General features: G+C 45.3%; 1 protein-coding gene across 3 annotated transcripts in view; it reads left to right on the top strand.

Moving 5' to 3' along the window:
• Positions 1–4,642: 4,642 nt before the first annotated feature.
• Positions 4,643–18,046, top strand: part of TASL (TLR adaptor interacting with endolysosomal SLC15A4) — a 197,857-nt gene continuing 184,453 nt past the window's right edge. Inside the window, exon 1 of one of the 3 annotated variants that reach the window (XM_078656099.1) lies at positions 4,643–4,819. The gene's annotated coding sequence lies outside the window, so the exon portion shown is untranslated. Of the gene's footprint in view, positions 4,820–8,679; positions 8,811–18,046 lie in introns of those variants that run through there. The other 2 variants (XM_078656100.1, XM_078656101.1) reach the window with 2 other exon arrangements.

Genomic DNA, 18,046 nt, shown 5'->3' with positions numbered 1-18,046 from the left:
TGCTACCACTAGGATAGCTGGTCTATAAGGTTGACTTTACAACCATCACCATAAGGGTTGTTGGGACTGGTGCAAGGTGATCACTAGAATAGTGAACATCATATCCCAGGCCAACTTCTCACAACGCTTCAGATTGAATGTGATCCCAATGCTCTTGGGCTACCCACAAAATAAATGTAGATTAGCAGATCTCGCTCAGTGCCCCTGTAACAACCATGATGTCCAGTTTGACCTGCGTATTATACTATTTTGTAAAAACTACTTTGAGGAAAGGAAAATATTTATACTTCCAATCCTTAGGCACCATAAATTTAGGCAATGCCAGGTAACCATGTATTTTCTAAAGGCTTTACCAGACCCATTTGTATGTTTTTGTGTTGGTTCATTTCTATGGGCCTGTTTTAGGAAGAGGAAAAAGGTGGGACCACTTGTTGATAGTAGTGTGTAATTTTTAATTATGACCCATTCTCTCCTTTTATACAAATGATTTTAAAGGTCCTATTTCTGATCACAGCAAACGTGTTTAATACTTATTTGAACCAATGTAAATATGTATTTAATAACTTGAAATTATTTTATATGAGCTGTTGTGCTTTTATGGTCTATTTACAAAAGATCGAATAAGGCTGTGTGACTGACTGACTAGTTGTTTGCTAATTTCATATATCTATATTATGTAGACATGTCACTGTAGCAAGTTAGTCTGTCAAGCGTTAAACCAATATTTAAGAAAGAGCGTTGGCGAAAAAGAGGACACATGTGTGTTATGAGTAGGGGAGACATGTTACCTGGCTGAGAATTTATTGAAAGGTGTGGTATTTTTCAATAATTCAGCATGAGTCATTCCATCACACCTGTTTTATATGCCTGCCGACAAGATGCATTTTTTTACAATGCTAGATGAGCACAGCTTGTTGCCTGCTACATTTGTGCTCTGCTGTGATGTACTTTATTTGGCCAAGTTTTATTTTAGGTTATGTTGCACTATTTAATACCATATCATTTTTTTTCTTCTGTGCAATGTTATTATAGACTTATAGCCCGCTGCTGAGGGCTATACCTTCCTCTCAGGGCGCTCGTTCCAGGTATGGGACGGCAACTTCCACTCTGCCACCCTCCCCGTCACAAGCGGGGTCCCCCAGGGGTCATCACTAAGCCCCACTCTATTTAATGCTTACATGGCCCCTCTCGAAGACGTGGTCACCCCCTTCGGGATCAAAATAGTGAGCTACGCGGACGACACGCAACTGGTCGTATCACTCTCCCAACTGGACAACTATCCAGACAATTTGCCGAACTGCCTCAAGGAAATTCACAACTGGATGTGCGAGTCATCGCTCAAACTAAACGGGTCAAAGACTGAAGTCATGCTTCTGGGCAAGCAATGGACCACCATCCCCCCATCGGTCTGGCCAGACGTGCTCGGGGAAATTCCCACCCCGAAACAAGAAATTAAGACCTTAGGAGTCTGGCTAGAACCCGAGCTGTCGATGAAAACCCAAGCATCCAAAACAGCAGGTACCTGCTTTGGTCTCATGCGCTCTATCCGCAGGATCCTCCCAATACTTCCGCCCCTATCCAGGAAACTCCTGGTCCAAGGTCTGATCCTTGCGCGGCTGGACTACAGCAACATGGTATATCTGGGAGCTCCAGAAGCTACCATGGCTAAACTCCAGCGCACGCAGAACGCAGCCGCCCGGTTACTTATGAACCTCCCTTCCAGAGTATCAGCCAAACCAGCAATTAAGGCCCTCCACTGGCTTCCAATACGTCAAAGGGTCGAATTCAAGGCCCTGTGCACTGCACACAAACTGTTTAATGATCTTGGCCCTGCTACTCTGAGAGACCTGGTTACCCCTTACAAGGCCCCCAGGTCCCTTCGCTCGGATAATGAGCGTCTGGTCAACGTCCCCAGATACAGGAAGACACGTACCGGCTGCCGACGCTTTTCTGTTAAAGCATCTTCCGGGTGGAATTCACTTCCCCGCCCCCTGCGGCTGGAACCCAGTCATCTGATTTTCAGGAAAAAACTGAAAACGCTGCTATTCCCAAAATAAAGTCCCCTCTTTTTCTCCTCTGGTCTCCACAAATGTTATAGCGCGAGGATGCCTCCGGGTCACCAGGCGCTCTACAAATCGCTAAAATAAATAAATAAATACCAGCTGTTAAAGGCCCTAACCACGAGTTATGCACTCAGGCCTTTAACAACATGCATAGCTGAAGGCATGAATGCATTAAGGCTATAAGGCTATTAGAATATTCCACCCACTAAGGGTAGAAAGTTCTAAATTAAAAAGGAAAAAACCTGAAAAAAAACATTGGAATGTTGGAGCTCAGGGCTTAATCAGCCATTATAAGCCCGGAGCTACTCTATTGTCTTCAATGGAGCGCTCAACATTCTAATGTCCTAATCTGTGTTAAGTTATACAATTCCAAGTGTCTATTGCTAATGCACAGCTGTACAAGGTATTTTATGTCATATTACCTTGTGCTGTGTCAAGTTTTGTAATAAGTACAGTGAGAATCTGGGGGCAGATTTATCAATATTTCACACAAAGCTTCATGCCACCTGGCGGGGCTGCACTGCATGAAAGTGAAAGGACAGGAATATTCTGTATTCAACATCATGCAGTGCATTCTTGTCTTTTCAATGCACTTGTGCCCTTTTGGCTACCTAGAGCTAACACAGGTACCTTTGCGCAATGGCGAAGGCTGCCTGCAAGCAGACAGGAATGTTTTTGTGCAGGAAGGGGCCCCTTCCTGCACAAAAACAATCCTCAAAAGCATTTTCCCTTTTCTGTGTGTGCTGCAGAATGCAACGCACATAGAAAGAGGAAAAACAGAGGAGAAATAAAGAAAGGTATTTCTCCTTGTTATGCCTCACCTGTGGAGGAGAGGCATTTGACGCATTTCCAGGTCTATCAATAATAGTAAATCTGTAAATGCATCAAAATCCATGGTTAGATGCGTGGGAACACCCAGGCTCCACCCATTTAATGCCGCCCTGAGGCACAATAATGCAGCACAGGGATTTACATTGTGTTGTGTTACTCTAGATTTATCAAGCGACGCTTGGTGGACTTGCATGGCTTGATAAATCTAATTTAGTAGCTATGGCACCCTTGCACCACCTTGTGTGGCGCAAGGTCAGCACAACCCATTGATAAGTCTGTCTCCCCACACCCTCCCTCTGTTGCCCACCCATGCCCTCATACTGTGTTGCCCACCCATGCCCTCACACTGTGTTGCCCACCCATGCCCTCCCACTGTGTTGCCCGCCCATGCCCTTCAACTGTGTTGCCCACCCATAACCACCCACTGTATTGCCCACCCATGCACTTCTACTGTGTTGCCCACCATCCTCATGACCTGCCAGCACAAAAAAAAGTACAATGAAGCAGCCAACGCCGGCAGCATCATCACACTTTTTTTTAAACTTCAGACACGTTGCACAGCAGTGTGATGCTCCACATTTACAAGGCCATTTAAAGCCACCCTGCATGACTTTTCGTGGCCTTGTAAATATGGCTCCTTTTCACACAGTCCTTTGTGTGAAAAGGACGTGTCATGGGAGTTGCTGTGGGTGTTCCCACGAAACACCCATAGATTCTGCCACATTCCCAGGTTTACAAAACGTAAATCTGGGAATGTGGCAAAATCCCACGCCTCCCCAGGGGAGGCATAAAGAGGCTTAAAGAGGCGCAACAAGGAGAAACACTTTTATTTCTCCTCATTTTGTCCTCTTTCAATGCGTGCTGCAAAATGCTGCACACATTAAAAGAGGAAACACATCTCATGATTATGTTTGTGCAAGAATGGGTCCCTTCCTGCATAAAAACAGCTATCCCGGCAATGCCAGCACCGTTGCACCGTGGTGCAAAGGTGCCTACATTGGCTTGTGGCAGCCAAAATGTTGCCAGTGCAGGGGAGAGAACAGGGATCTGTCTCATTGTATATATGAATCTTCCCCGTGCTCTGAAAATAACGCAGCATGGCACAGCCAAATGGGTTGCGGTACCATGCTGCATCACTTTCTTGTAAATAAGGCCTTTCTCCTCTTTACACCTGCTTTGGGAAGGCATTCGTTTTAGTGCTGCCTCAGATTTGAGCTAAGTGGTAAATGTGGGACAGTGTCAAAACCCATGGGTGTTGTGTGGGTTCACCCACGGCATCAACACCAACGGAACAACCCTTTCACGCAGAGTAAGTAATTGCTTTACTCCATATTTACAAGGCCATGAAAAGCCACGCAGGGTGGCTGTGCATGGCCTTATAGATATGGGCCGGCACACTGCCCCTCTGGAGCTTCACAAAAGTGATCCCTCCAGCAACGTAAAAGTGCTGCAGGGTAATTGTAAATATGCCCTGATTCTCCATTTATTGACAGGTAGCTGATGGCAAACACCCCAATGAGTACAATTTGACAGCAGAACGAACGACCACCATTATTTTTCCGCTATCAGTTGCTGAAAATCTAAATTGATGAAAAACAATAAAATACAACTCACTTCCTGTGCTTAAAATGGCACGGATTTCACTTTAAAAGCAAAGTCGTCTTCGAAAAAAGAGGAAGAAATTATTTTGTGTGGCTGGCTGCTAACGGATGTAAGCCAAACCCACACATTATTATCACTTCCCCTTGGCATAACGATATATAAATTGTAACTAAACTCGTCAACAACGTCAAAGCTTCATAAATCGTTTTTAGAAAAGAGCTGTGTAGGATCTTGAAATCATCATCGTGTGGACGGAAAGAAAAATCGCCTTTCATTTATTTGTAGATTACTCATTTGAACGTGACACAACCTGAACCTTGAAGGTATGTGATTTACTATATGTTTCATGTTTGCTTTGTAGATTAGTGATTTTATTCCTCTCTCTTACTGCGGATTTCATTGTGAATAGCTAGTCCATGGCAGTGTTGTGGCAAACATAAAGGTGGCGGCTAGTTCCTGCTACTGGATAATTACTGAAATTTCTGTGATATTTAGGGGCATATTTATAATACCTCTTCAGGACTTTTATGGAGCGTCACTTTGCTGGTGTTGTGTAATATCTGGTATCCCCATCTTAGCGTGTATCTCTTCGGCCGCTTGGAACAGACGGGGCAGGTTCAGACAGAAGCAGCTGATCACTTTGCTTGGGCTGAGTTAAGGGATACACGATTCAACAGGATGCCAAACTCCGCTCTGGCTATACATTTTTTGAAACTTGTCTAACATTGCAGCTGGTCATTGCTGCACGAGTAGAGACAGACAGAAAGCGTGACAAATAAAAAGAAGGAAATGTGATTTAAAGGACAAATATGTTAATATACATAATGTAAGCAAGGAAAATAGTTGGTGGAACATATGGAATCATAACGAAATAAACACGAGGAGAAGAGAATAAAAGAGAATAGAAACAACGTCAGGGGTAAAAATAAGGGGAAAGCCAATATCAAAACGAGTGAAAGATTTAAGGCATTAAGGTAGAAAAAAAAGGCAATAAGAAAAAGCAAGATATTACTTTGATATTCAGAACGCAGGACTGCGCCATATTTACAAAAATATGGTACAGCCCAGCGTTTCCCCCTGTGCTGGCGCCACACTTGCAGCCTGGTGCCAACGCAGGCACCCTTGCACCACAGTGCAAGGGTGTCTGCCTTGAGGGAAAGATTGTTTATGTGCTGGAAGATCCAATCTTTTCTTGTTGTTTTCTGACTTCTCTCTGTGCTGATTAATGCATAGAAGTTGCAAAACAGCATTTTTTTAAAATGACTGTTTATGTGGAGGAAGGTCTCCCTTCCTGTACATAAACAATCATAGGAAATATGCTGTTTCTATGTTTGCTGCACAAGGCAGCACACATGGAAACAGCATAAACAAGGAGAACTAAAGCCTTTCTACTCGCTTTGCCATGTTTTCCCTGGTCTTAAGTTTGGCTCTGCCTCCTATTTACACTGCCCTTGTAAATAGGGGGCCGAGTTAAAATCAGCGGGTGTTGCGGTGAAACGCCCCGCGACACCCATTGCCCTCCCTTTTCATGCTAAATACAGCGTGAAAGGATGCCTTATTTAAAAGGCAGCTTTAAGTCATGGTAAGTGGGTTAACGCTGTGTGAGAATGTGCCCTCTTTCTGCATGGTTGCCCCCACTTTTCGCTGAATTGCTGATGTGCTTTGACTGAGTGTGCCCTGGCCTCCTGCTAACCAGGTACCCTGGGCCTATGTTCTTTCCCTAAAACTGCATTGAAGCCTAAACCCAATTGGCATCTCTGGCCACAGGTCATCCCCTGGTAAATGGCACCACAGGTACCCTGGGCACTGTGACCAGAGAAGGCCTCTAAGGTCTGTAGCACTTATTGTGCCACCCTTAGAAGTCTTTATCACGTACCTGTGCCAGGCTTGCTTGGTTCGAGGAAATAAAACAGCAAAAATAATATTTTTATACAAAAATAATTGGTCTGAAGTTCAGTCTTTGAGTATGTGAATTCATTTGCTGACTGTTTACAACAAATGCTTAACACTGTCCTCTGATAAAGCCTTAATGCTCGACCATACTACCACAAATAGAGAGTGAGGTGCTATCTACTTTACCTCTACCTACCTTTTGGGTTCCACTGGACTCTGTGCACACTATACCTCACTTTGGTATAGTATGTACAGAGCCAGCATCCTACACGCTGCCTTGTAAATAAGGCTAGGCCCCTATCACCATCACAACATCACTGAAAGTGGCGTCGTGGTGGCGATAGGAGCTTGTAAATATGCCCCAAAGTGTTTTGATTTTTGTGTAAGAAAATGTTACAAGGTGTTATTGGCAAACATATTACTTGATTAGTAAACTGAATAACAGTGCATGTTTGGTTAGAATCATACAACCTTGTTAGCATTTTACCAGTCTGCTCTATATTTTTGTGTCCATGATCATTAAACAAGCATTTGCAATGCAATCGGCCACTCATTGGTGAAAGTTAGAGCTATTGGCGTTGTAAATGACATTGTGATTTATTTCTTGTTTTTTGTTCATAGTGGAGTGGACGTATGTTAATTGTAGTGGGATTATGTACAGCACCCTATATTATATGGATGAGTTTAATTTTCTGGCTACTCCCTTGCCTAAAGGCCTGCACCCTTGTTTGGTACACCCTGCATGAAAGCAACTGCTGCAATCTGCCAGCACTAGGGACATCTTTTAAATATATGTATATGAGTACTTAGAAGAACTGGATTCTAAAACACGTAGTGCAATATACCACGTACTAAACTGTACAGCTGCATATTTAATGATGTGGAATAATGTGAGAGAAGAGTCTGATACAAAACTGCCTGCAGCAGTGACTCCATGAGAGCGGTGGAGCGTAGCCGCGCCCATGGAGGGCAGGGAACATGATTAATAAAATGGCAATAAAGCAGGTTTACTACCATTTTATTTTTCGTCCTGGTAGCAGACGAGTCTGAGGGTGAGTCAGAAGCAGGGAGGAACATTGTGCCCGTCAGGGTTTGAAGTGCGCATCTCACTTTGGCCGGCTGTCTTGCAACGGCCAGGCTGACATGCGCACTTTAAACAGTCCAAACCAAGCTGTCTCAGACAGCTGGGTGGAGAGCAAGCACAGAAATCCCAGTGCTTGAAAGAGTGTCGCACCAGTGTGCCTCAGCCAATCCTGGTGCTTCTTTCATGCTGCTGAGAGAAGCATATGGATTGCTAGAGGGGAGGTGCTCTGGGATCCTGTGTTGCTGAGATGAAGAGGAGAACCCAGCATGAGGCAACATGTAAGTTAATATTTTTATTTTTAATGTTAAGTTGCTTTATTCACTGACAAGCACAGAAACTCACAGTGCCTTCAGTCTATATTCCAGAACTCTCATTCATGTCCAATTATAAACTCAGTTTAAAAACAGACTATGATTTGAAAATGTGGCTTTGGTCCTTGTTGTGTTTACTATGTAACCTGGGTACCTTGTTCCTAGGCTCCACTTATGGAATCCGGCTTGTGGATTCTGAGAAGCTGGGGCAGACAGTTGCTGGGAGCCTGTGCTCACCACGGTCCATTTCTTCTACCTGATAAAGAAGCTTATTCTCCACTTTTGGTGTCTTGTGTTTCCCAAAAGTGGGGAAGAGGATGGGATCTAAAAGTACACCTAGCAGAGGTGTTTAAGGAAGAGGATCCGTTCAAGAACTTTACTTCAAGCTTATTTGAGTGATATATGGAAGTCATTTTGGCACCCCCTGGGAAGAAGTCTGATCTGTGAGTCCAACAGCCCTAAGGAGAGGTGCCTGAGGGTGTTTGCTGAGATTTCATCCTAATCAAAGCAACGTGAGTACCTTTATATTTGAATATACACAGAGTCGGCTGCGACCCCAGAGAAGGATTCACAGGAATAATCGAGACTCGTACTGTGCAACGGAAAGGAATGACATACCTCATTCTGATGTGGTAGTGGCTGAGGAAGAGAAGCCAGCGAGTATTCAGGAGCCCTGCATCGCAGCCTGGAGCTCACGCTGAGCGCGTATCGCCTCAGAGTGGTGGAGGGGTCAGGACGTTGGCTGGGTGAACCACGCGATGGAGCATGGTGTTGTCTCGAGCGGTGGAGCTTGGAATTGGCGTTGGGCGGTAGAGGCATAAGGACATCATTGGGGAGAACCACGTGCCTAACCTGATGCATCAGAAGGAGTCTAAGCAACCTATGCGCTTAGCAATGGCACAAACGGATAAAGAGTAAGGAGAGGAAATTGAGCCATCCGCCACTACACAGTTGTATGCAAGCACTTCCTTCATCAGCATTTTTGCTGGTTTGAGTTGCATAAAGTTACCATACTTGCTGAGGAAGGTGCGTAGGCAGGTGCACATGCAACCTTGCTAAAAAACAGAACAAGTACAGTCTCATGATATTTGCAACTTGAAAATGTATTTGTGTAATTCTTTGTTACGTTTTGGAGCATGGTGACCACGTTGTGATTGGGTATTGCCTGTTTTTGGAAATTCGGTGGCGGGCACACTGTGTGTGAAGCATTGCCTTAGAATCACCTAGCAAGTGGCTAAAACTTAATTTGGATAACTGAGCATTCAACACGTCTTCACAAAGCATACCTCTGCCACCAACATTTTTAGATAGCCCAGGTCAGCCATGCATGGAATGGGGAGATTGGGAGGAGGCATTCTCTACTGATTTAGAAGTGATTGGTGGGGATGTGTATATGGCAAAGAGGAAACTATCAATTTTAAAACACAGTTTAGGCATTGACGGCAGGAAAGTATTGAAAACACTGTCTGTGGAGGAAAGAAATGAGGATGATGGATCTGATACGAATGACGCCGATGTCTATGAAAGTGCACTGAGAGCACTAGTAGAAAACTTTGGAAAGAAAGTTAGCATAGTCGTGGAATGACACAATTTTTTCATGAGCACAAACACATTGCAAAATGATAGACCAATATGTGGCAGCCCTAAGGATACTTGAAGTCACATGCAAATTTAGAGACCTCAGAGACGAAATAATAAGGGATCTGATGATAAATAGAAAATGCAATGGGAAAATCCAAGAGAAAGCATTGGGACTAAGGATCCCGCATTAGACAAGGCTATAGAAGTTGCTAAACACATAAAAAATATGTCCTTATATGTAAATGAACTGGGTGATGTACGCACTAATATTAGCAGTGATAAAGATAAAACATGTAACACGTGTGCTATAAAGAAAGTGATGCATACACCCAAAATTGAAACAGGTACTAAGGCAAAATATCAAGAAAGCAGTAAAGTTAAATCATGTTTCAGGTGTGGGAGTATGAGGCACACGGCAGAATTTAGCAATTGCCCAGCCATCAGTAGTACATGTTTCAAATGCAGAAAACCAGGCCATTTCTCGAGGGTCCACAGAAAGAATCAACCACCAAAGTTCCAGAGAACGGTGAACTGTGTAGCTAGAAACATGAAGGCATGTACGAATAAAAGTACGGATGGATCTGATGACAATGATGTGGAGGTACTTATGGTTTGTGAGGAGAAGGCAGTGAATATGTGCACCTATCAAATGCCAGATTTATTTATTTATAAAGGTTTATATAGCGCGAACAAGATCTCGAAGGATATTATAGATATATTAGAGCGCTTTACAAAAAGGATGGAAGGAGTATAGCACATACAATATCGACATTAAGTAGGAATACAAGCAAGAATAATCACATAGTTACAAGACGCATGGGTCCAAGGAGAGTAATACAATAAGCAAATACATAGCACACTATGCAGTAAAGAAGAGCAGCATCCAATGATGGTCCAGTGGTTGTAGCGTCAATGTTCTAGAGCAGGTGAACCTAGCCCAATTAAGGTAGGAATTTGTTCATTGAAAATCTTTTGGCTTCCAGTTTGAAAGCAGTCATTGAGGAGATTCTGCATATTTCCAGTGGAAGAGAGTTCCATATCTTTGGGGCGGCGCCAGAGAAGGCTCGCTAGCAAGTTCCCTTTTTCCTATATAGTTGTGGTTTCAGGAGGAAAGTGTTAGCGCTTCTTGAAGCTCTACCCCCACAGGATAGTTCAGGTTTTGCGCTAGCTACCAGGGAGTTTTCAAGTGGAGGGCTTTGTGCGCCAGAACGGCAATCTTGAACTGGATTCGAGCTTCACAGGGTAACCATGTAAGAGATTTTAGTACTGGGATAAGTGCACATTTCGTGTGGTACCTGTAACTAGTCTGGCTGCAGCATTGAGAGATGCCCTTAGTGGAGCCAGGGCGTATTTGGAAGGCCACAGAGCGTGGTGCTGCCATAGTCTAATCTCTGTAAGATGAGCGCTTGAACCACTTGCTTGAACTCAGTTTGTGGAAAGAATGGTTTGATATTGCTAAGTGTTCTCATCAAGTGATTTGTTCCTCTACACACGTTGCTGATATGATTATTCATGTTCAGGTACTTGTCCAGGGTGATTCCAAGAGATTTAGTCTATAATGAGGGGGGTGCAGTTGAAAGCCGTGATGTGATTCAGCCATAGATCTAGCATTGGGATGTGGTTCTGAGGAGAGATGAGAAGAACTTACGTTTTGGAGGTGTTGAGCAGGAGATGGTTCTCAGTTAGCCAATTTTGGGTAGACAATAGGGTAGAGTTGAGTGAGATAATGTTATCCGGGGAGGAGATTTTTAAATCAAGTTGCGCATCGTCCGCATAGATATACAAGAAAATGTTTGTGGAGTATAATGAGTTAGCTAATGGTTCCAAGAAAAGGTTGAAGAGTATAGGAGATAGGGAGGACCCTTGGTGTACACCCATGAGGACTGGGGAGGGTTCAGAGAGAGAGTGGTTGGCCTTAACTCTTTGTGATCTGTGGTGGAGGAAGGACGAGAACCACTGACCAGAGAAACCCATCCTGTTCTTAAGAATTGATAGGAGGTTGTCGTGATTGACCGTGTCGAATGTAGAAAAAAGGTAAAGGAGGGAGGATAAATTTTGGTCAAGCATTTTTAAAATGTCATCCATAACGTGAGTGAGAGCCGATTCAGTATTGTGCCCCTTCCGAAAGCCAGATTGATGCTGGTCCCAGAGTTGGAAATTCTCAACAAGAGCACAAAGTTGGGATTTTATTTTATTTTTATTTATTTATTTGAGATTTTTATTGCGCAAACAATTACCCGAAGGTGTCTCGGCGCATGTGTAAGCTAGCAGGACCATAAAAATAGAGTTCACTGATCGAACAGCCATGTCTTTACAAGCCTCCGAAAGCTTATCAGATTAGGGGCATTTTTAATATTTAGTGGAAGAAGATTCCACAGTTTTGGTGCAGCCACTAAAAAGCGGCGGTCTCCCCAAGTTACCGTTCTGGTACGAGGTACAGGTAGAAGGCAAATATTAGCCGATCTCAGCGGTCTTTTGGGGGTGTACAATTGAAATGCCTCAGTCAGAAATTTGGGTCCAGTGCCATGCACGGCCTTGTAGGCGATGCAGAGGGCCTTGAACTTAACCCGACTCTCTACTCTGAGCCAGTGAAGATGTCGAATGGCAAGGGTAGTGGGATGGCGGCGAGGGATGTTTAGCAGAATTCTGGCAGCCGCATTCTGTACAGACTGTAACTTTGAGATTACAGATTTCTGGGTGTTAAGAAAGAGGGCATTCCCGTAATCCAGTTTGGAGAACACCAGAGTAGAGACTAGAGTCTTCCCAGCAGAAGGGGGGAGATAAGGCAACAATTTCTTTATTTTCTTTAGCATAAAGAAAGCAGCGGAAACAACCTTGTTAGCGTGAAGATTGAGAGTTAGTTTGCTATCAAGGATGACTCCCAAGTTCCTAGCCTTTACCACTGGGACGGGCGGAGAGCCCAGTTGTATGGGCCACCAGGTGGAGGACCATTCTGGGGCGAGATTGCCAAAGGTCATAACCTCGGTTTTATCCGAGTTGAGCCTTAGGCAATTAGTGGACATCCACTTACTGACCGCAAGCATTGCTTCCTGAAAATTGGCAGCTACTGCTGTACCATTTTTATGGATCGCCAGTACCAGTTGGGTATCGTCTGCGTAAGAGGTTAATCGCACCCCATAGGCCTTTATTACCCTCGCTAAGTCCGCTACGTAGATGTTAAATAACGTAGGACTTAGCGAGGAGCCTTGTGGTACTCCACATGGTGGTGCAGAGACGGGAGAGTAAAAGTTACCCAACTTGACTGTCTGGGTGCGGTCGGCTAGGAAAGATGAAATAAGATCTCTAGCCAAACCGTCAATCCCCAGGGCTGTGACACGGTCGACCAGAATGACATGGTCGACCGTGTCAAATGCTGCGGATAGATCCAGAAGAATCAGGATGGCCATTCCTCCCTGGTCCATGATGGTTCTAATTTCATCAGTAGCTTTTATTAGAGCCGTCTCCGTCCCGTGTCCCTTCCTAAAGCCAAACTGGGTTTCGTCTAAAAGATGGTGCGTATCGACGAATTCTGAGAGCTGTGTGTTCATCAGAGCTTCACAGATTTTGGCCGGGAAAGGAAGACAGGCAATGGGTCTATAGCTAGCCGGGGCGGAGGGATCTAGGGAGGGCTTCTTCATAAGGGGCTTAATCACTGCCTTTTTCCACGGGGCTGGATAGCAACCAGTTTGAAAGGCAGTGTTGCAAATTTCCGTAAGTGGGTGAGAAATCACCTCACTTAACCTGATCATCACTGAGGGCGGGCATGGGTCCAAAGGGGATCCAGACTTAATGATGGAAATAAGTCTGCTAATGTGATCCTCTGAGGTGTCAGCAAAAAGAGAAAAACGATCATGATTGGTATGGAAGGGTTCCTTGTTACTGGCAGTGGGTCTAGCCCCCGTGTCTCCACCAAAGGATGCATAGATATCTGCCACTTTGGTGGTGAAGAAAGTGGACAGTGCATTGCAGAACAGTTGGGAAGGTTCTGCTCCAAGACCTGATGGGGGTATGGATAGGGAGTTGACCACTGAAAACAGTTCTTTGGCCGAGTTCTTAGCATTGTTAATTTGGGTCGAGAAAAAAAGCATTTTCCGACTAGTGATGGCCTTTTTGTATATAGTTAAGGCATCTCTATAAGATTGCCTAGCAATAGGGCAGTAGGATTTCCTCCAGCGTCTTTCTAAATTCCGACAATATTGTCGGTGAAGTCTGAGCTCTTCTGTATACCATGCCGCCGTGGGTGACCTTCTATTAGGTTGGATGGACTTTTCTGGAGCGACCTGATCAGCCGCATTCCTAATCCAATCCTGGAGATCAGAGGCTGAAAAGGTAAGGTTAAGCCCTATAATAGGGGAGGATGATGTCAGGATATTTGCCATTTGAGAAATGTCAGCGTTCTTCCAAGCACGGATTGCTGCCCTAGCGGGAGGTCTAGGAGCGAGACGGTTGACTGGGCGTATCTCAATGCCAAATATAATGGCCCTATGATCAGTCCAAATAAGGGGTAAAGTGTCTAGTATTGTGATAAGCGGATTGTTAGTGAACACACCGTCTAGTGTGTGTCCCGCCTGGTGAGTGGGTCCCATTACCAGTTGTTGGAGTCCTAGGGTGAGGAAATCTGCAATTAGTTGGGAGGTGTCGTGATTTCCCTGTTCTTCCAAAGGGAAATTGAAATCTCCAAGTACAGTGTAATCTGCGGAGCCTATGATATGGTCATTTAGCTCAGAAAGGGACCCAAGAAAAAAATTCCGAGGTCTAGGAGGTCGATAGAGCAGAATGCCTTTGAAAGTTTGTTTGCAGTTAATATTAATTGCAAAGGTTGCAGCTTCACAGTTGGTGAGTGAAATGGGGTCAAGCGAAGTATGATACTGATTCTTATATATTATAGCCAGTCCTCCACCTCTTCCTGTTTGTCTATCATGTCTTACTACGCTATAACCATCAGGAGTAGCCTGACAAAAGTCGGGTCCCGAGCCCGCATCTCCCCATGTTTCTGTGGTAAAAAGAAAGTCGAGATCGTGATTTATTATAAACTCACAGATATCTAAGCTATGACAAGGGAGGGAGCGTGTATTGATTAACGCTGCTCGACATCCCTGGGGTAAGGTGATGGGCAGACAGCTGGGGGCTCCAGCAGCTGAAGAAATGGGTAAAAGTGGAGATATTAATTGGTAATTACACCCAGGACACGGAGCAGGATTAATACCCACTGCAGTAGGAGGAGGCAAGTGAATACAGTGAAAGCTAGGCAAGCCAGAATTGAACAACCTAAGTTGGGCCGATGAGTAGCGCACCGAAGGGCCAGGGGTCATGGCCCTGGGCCGAGTCCGGTTGCGGACGGGCGCAGACGGGCTTGGCTTAGGCGCGGCTTCGGCGCGCGCCCGCTGCGCCAGCCCGCTGCGCCGTCTGGTCATGACCTGCTGATATAGAAAGTAAGGAGGGTGGGAGGCCGGCGCGACTAGAGCGCAGCCCCCGCCACACCTAATATGGCGCCTGCCCTCGCTTGCAGCCGATCCAGTAACACCGGCTGGGCGAGGCAGGGATCAGTAAAATGCAGCGTGTAAGGGGTGTCAGTGTGCCTCTTCAAATTCCCTTTAAAACTAAACGATTTACAGCCCCCCAGCAGATAAAATATTTTCACAATATTAAAAGGTTTAAAAACGATTATCTGTAATGGATTCACGAAGTGAGCACAAAAATGTGGTCCAGCGCTAGCTCGCAGCCCTCGGTCTCACCAGGGAGAGCTAATAGGCAGCGAGGCGCAATTCTGGTCCCAACTAAGTAGCTGAGGAGGGCGGGAGGCCGGCGCGACTAGAGCGCAGCCCCCGCCACACCTAATATGGCGCCTGCCCTCGCTTGCAGCCGATCCAGTAACACCGGCTGGGCGAGGCAGGGATCAGTAAAATGCAGCGTGTAAGGGGTGTCAGTGTGCCTCTTCAAATTCCCTTTAAAACTAAACGATTTACAGCCCCCCAGCAGATAAAATATTTTCACAATATTAAAAGGTTTAAAAACGATTATCTGTAATGGATTCACGAAGTGAGCACAAAAATGTGGTCCAGCGCTAGCTCGCAGCCCTCGGTCTCACCAGGGAGAGCTAATAGGCAATAGGATTGTACGCATTTTTCCAGGAGTTTGGCTAATGTGGGGATGTTGGGGATAGGGCGGAAGTGATTGGAGGTCAGCTCTATCTGCGTTAGTTTTTTTTAGTATCAGTGATACCTGAGCTGCTTTTAGACAATCTGGGATCGCGCCTTGAGACAGTGAAGCATTTACTATTCTTGTCTAGGTGGGGATGAGGACTTTCTTGATTTCTTTGAAGATGGCCGATGGGCAGGGGGTTGCTGAAATGATTAGAAAAGTTGATAGTTTGAAGAATCTTGTTGATGTCTCTTTTCACTTAAAGGGGTAAAGGTGACCCATGATGCATTGTTCTTGTTGGTCAGGCTGACAGTTTTGCAGTTATCTGAGAGGTGAAGGGGTGGTGCGGGTCCAGAAGATGGCAGAAGCACCTTCTTAGACGTGAGTTCAATGTTGATGAGTCTTGATTTTTTCATGAAGAAAGCAGCCAATTCGTCACATGAGGGTGGGCTGCCTCGGGTACTAAGTTGTTTGGAGCTACCACTGATTGCTGTTTAACCAATTAGAAAAGTTTCTTGGGGCGGTTTGCAGCTTGATCATGTTGGTGTCTGAAGTAGTCTGCCTTAGCACTCTTGATTTGTTTGTTGTAGAAGCTCCTAACATCTCTGAGGAGTTTTAAATGGTCCGAGGAGGGTTTGGATCTCCAGGCACGTTCTGCTGCCCTAAGGTTGTGGCGTTCCATGTTTCCGTGTTTGTTGCGTTCCATGTTCCTAATCTATTTCAAATGTGGTGATAATTCCAACCCACAAGTAGTCGAGGCACCAGAACCTGAACGTAGACTTGATCTTTTCAACAGCATACACGACGAAAGAACAAGATATCGGTTTTGTAAGTGGACGAATACGAACTAAAGCTTCAGGAAAGAACGTAGTGGGCCCTTAAACCTGAAAGATATGGGGCGACTGACTTCACGTGACACTTTAATGCTTGGGAAACACTTGCTTTTATTCCCTTCCTTTTATGCATTTGTGATAATGGATTTATGAATTTAATCATTAAGTTTTAACTTGTATATAGTGTTTTTAATGGTTTTAATCCATATGGTTATTATGACATTTCTGTTCTTTTTTAAATGTGGCAATCTAACCGTATGATTTTATATATGTAATGCTTTTATGATAAATCTTTTATCGAATAAAGCTTATCTACCTACCAAGTGGACGAATATCGGAATTAATTGCGTTGCATACGAATATCTTCACCTACGTACCTTGTGGGTTGGAATTATCACCACATTCTTTTTTTTTCAGTTTATACAACATAAACAATAACACATAACTGGCATCAAATCAGTGTATGTAAGCAGATCGACGACCTCATTAGCGGCACTTTGGACTGCAGGCGGCATCAGGGGGGAACGGACTCATGGGGAAGGGATATAATAGCATACAATTAAAGCACCGTGAGGAAGGAACCAGGCTTGGTGCTGATGCAGGTGGCAAACATCACTAGAGTCCACCCCCTTGCTCCCCGTCAGACCCAGACCCAACAGGTGTATCCAACCCACTGCCCCCACTGTCAGTCGTACCGTGTGCAGATAGCTCCTCTTCCGCTAGCCCTGACGCACATATGCCACGCCAGGCCATTAAGTTGTCCTGCAGCTTCTCATCCCTCCGAGTGAGTTGCATGTGAGTTTCCTCAGCCATGGACCACTCCCATACATCTCTGAGCCAAATGGGCACCTCCGGAGCCCTCTGCCCCATCCAAGTTATCGCCACCCTTCGCCTGGCTAGTACCAACATTAATTGTAGGAATTGATATGAAAGCTTCTTTTTCTTGGGTTTCCTGACTAACGCAAGCAGACAATGCAGGGGCTCAAGTGCCATCCGAAGGCCTGTAGCTGTGACTATTCCCTCCACCACCCCCTCACAGAATCGCCTGACCAAAGGGCAGTCCCAGGCCAAGATTAGGAAGCCCGCTTTCTCAGTGTTACATCTAGGGCATCTGTCTCCTCTATCCCTATAGATACGCTTCAGGGAAACTGGGGTTAGGTAGGTGTGGTGTAAAAAATTGAAGTGTGTTAGTTTAAACCTTGCATTGCATGAGACCTTGCGTGTGAGTGAGCCTATGTTTGCCCATTGTCTCTGTTCCAGTGGAGTGCCGAGATCCGCCTCCCAGGCCGCCCGGGACGGCGGCACCGGTGGGGTTGAATTCTGTTTCATGGCCTTCTACAGGAGAGAAATCAGTTTACACCCCTTGCCGCAGGAAAGAAGGATGTCTAAGGTGTGGGTCAGTGGTGGAACGTCTGGGTACTGGGGCCAGGTGACCTTCACCACATCTTGGAGTCCACGAAAGTGTAGATATTGTCCCCGTCCAAGGCCAAAGGCCTCTTCTTCTTGCTCATAAGTAAGGAAGGACTCGTTAGGGTAAAGGTCAGTCAGAACTTCGCAACCACCCTCCCCCCAAGAGTGAAAGGACATGTACTGCCCCATGTTGATGAAGGGGGCAAGTATCCAGATCGGGAGCTCCCTGTGAAAGGGTGCCCTCCGTAAGACCCTCTCAACAAACCACTGCCATATGCCGGCCGTGTGTCACACAAC

Source organism: Lissotriton helveticus, chromosome 8, assembly GCF_964261635.1.
Source record: "Lissotriton helveticus chromosome 8, aLisHel1.1, whole genome shotgun sequence".
NCBI classification, from domain to species: domain Eukaryota; kingdom Metazoa; phylum Chordata; class Amphibia; order Caudata; family Salamandridae; genus Lissotriton; species Lissotriton helveticus.
Note: the sequence above shows the minus strand (reverse complement) of the source record. Positions and strands in the feature narration are given on the sequence as shown.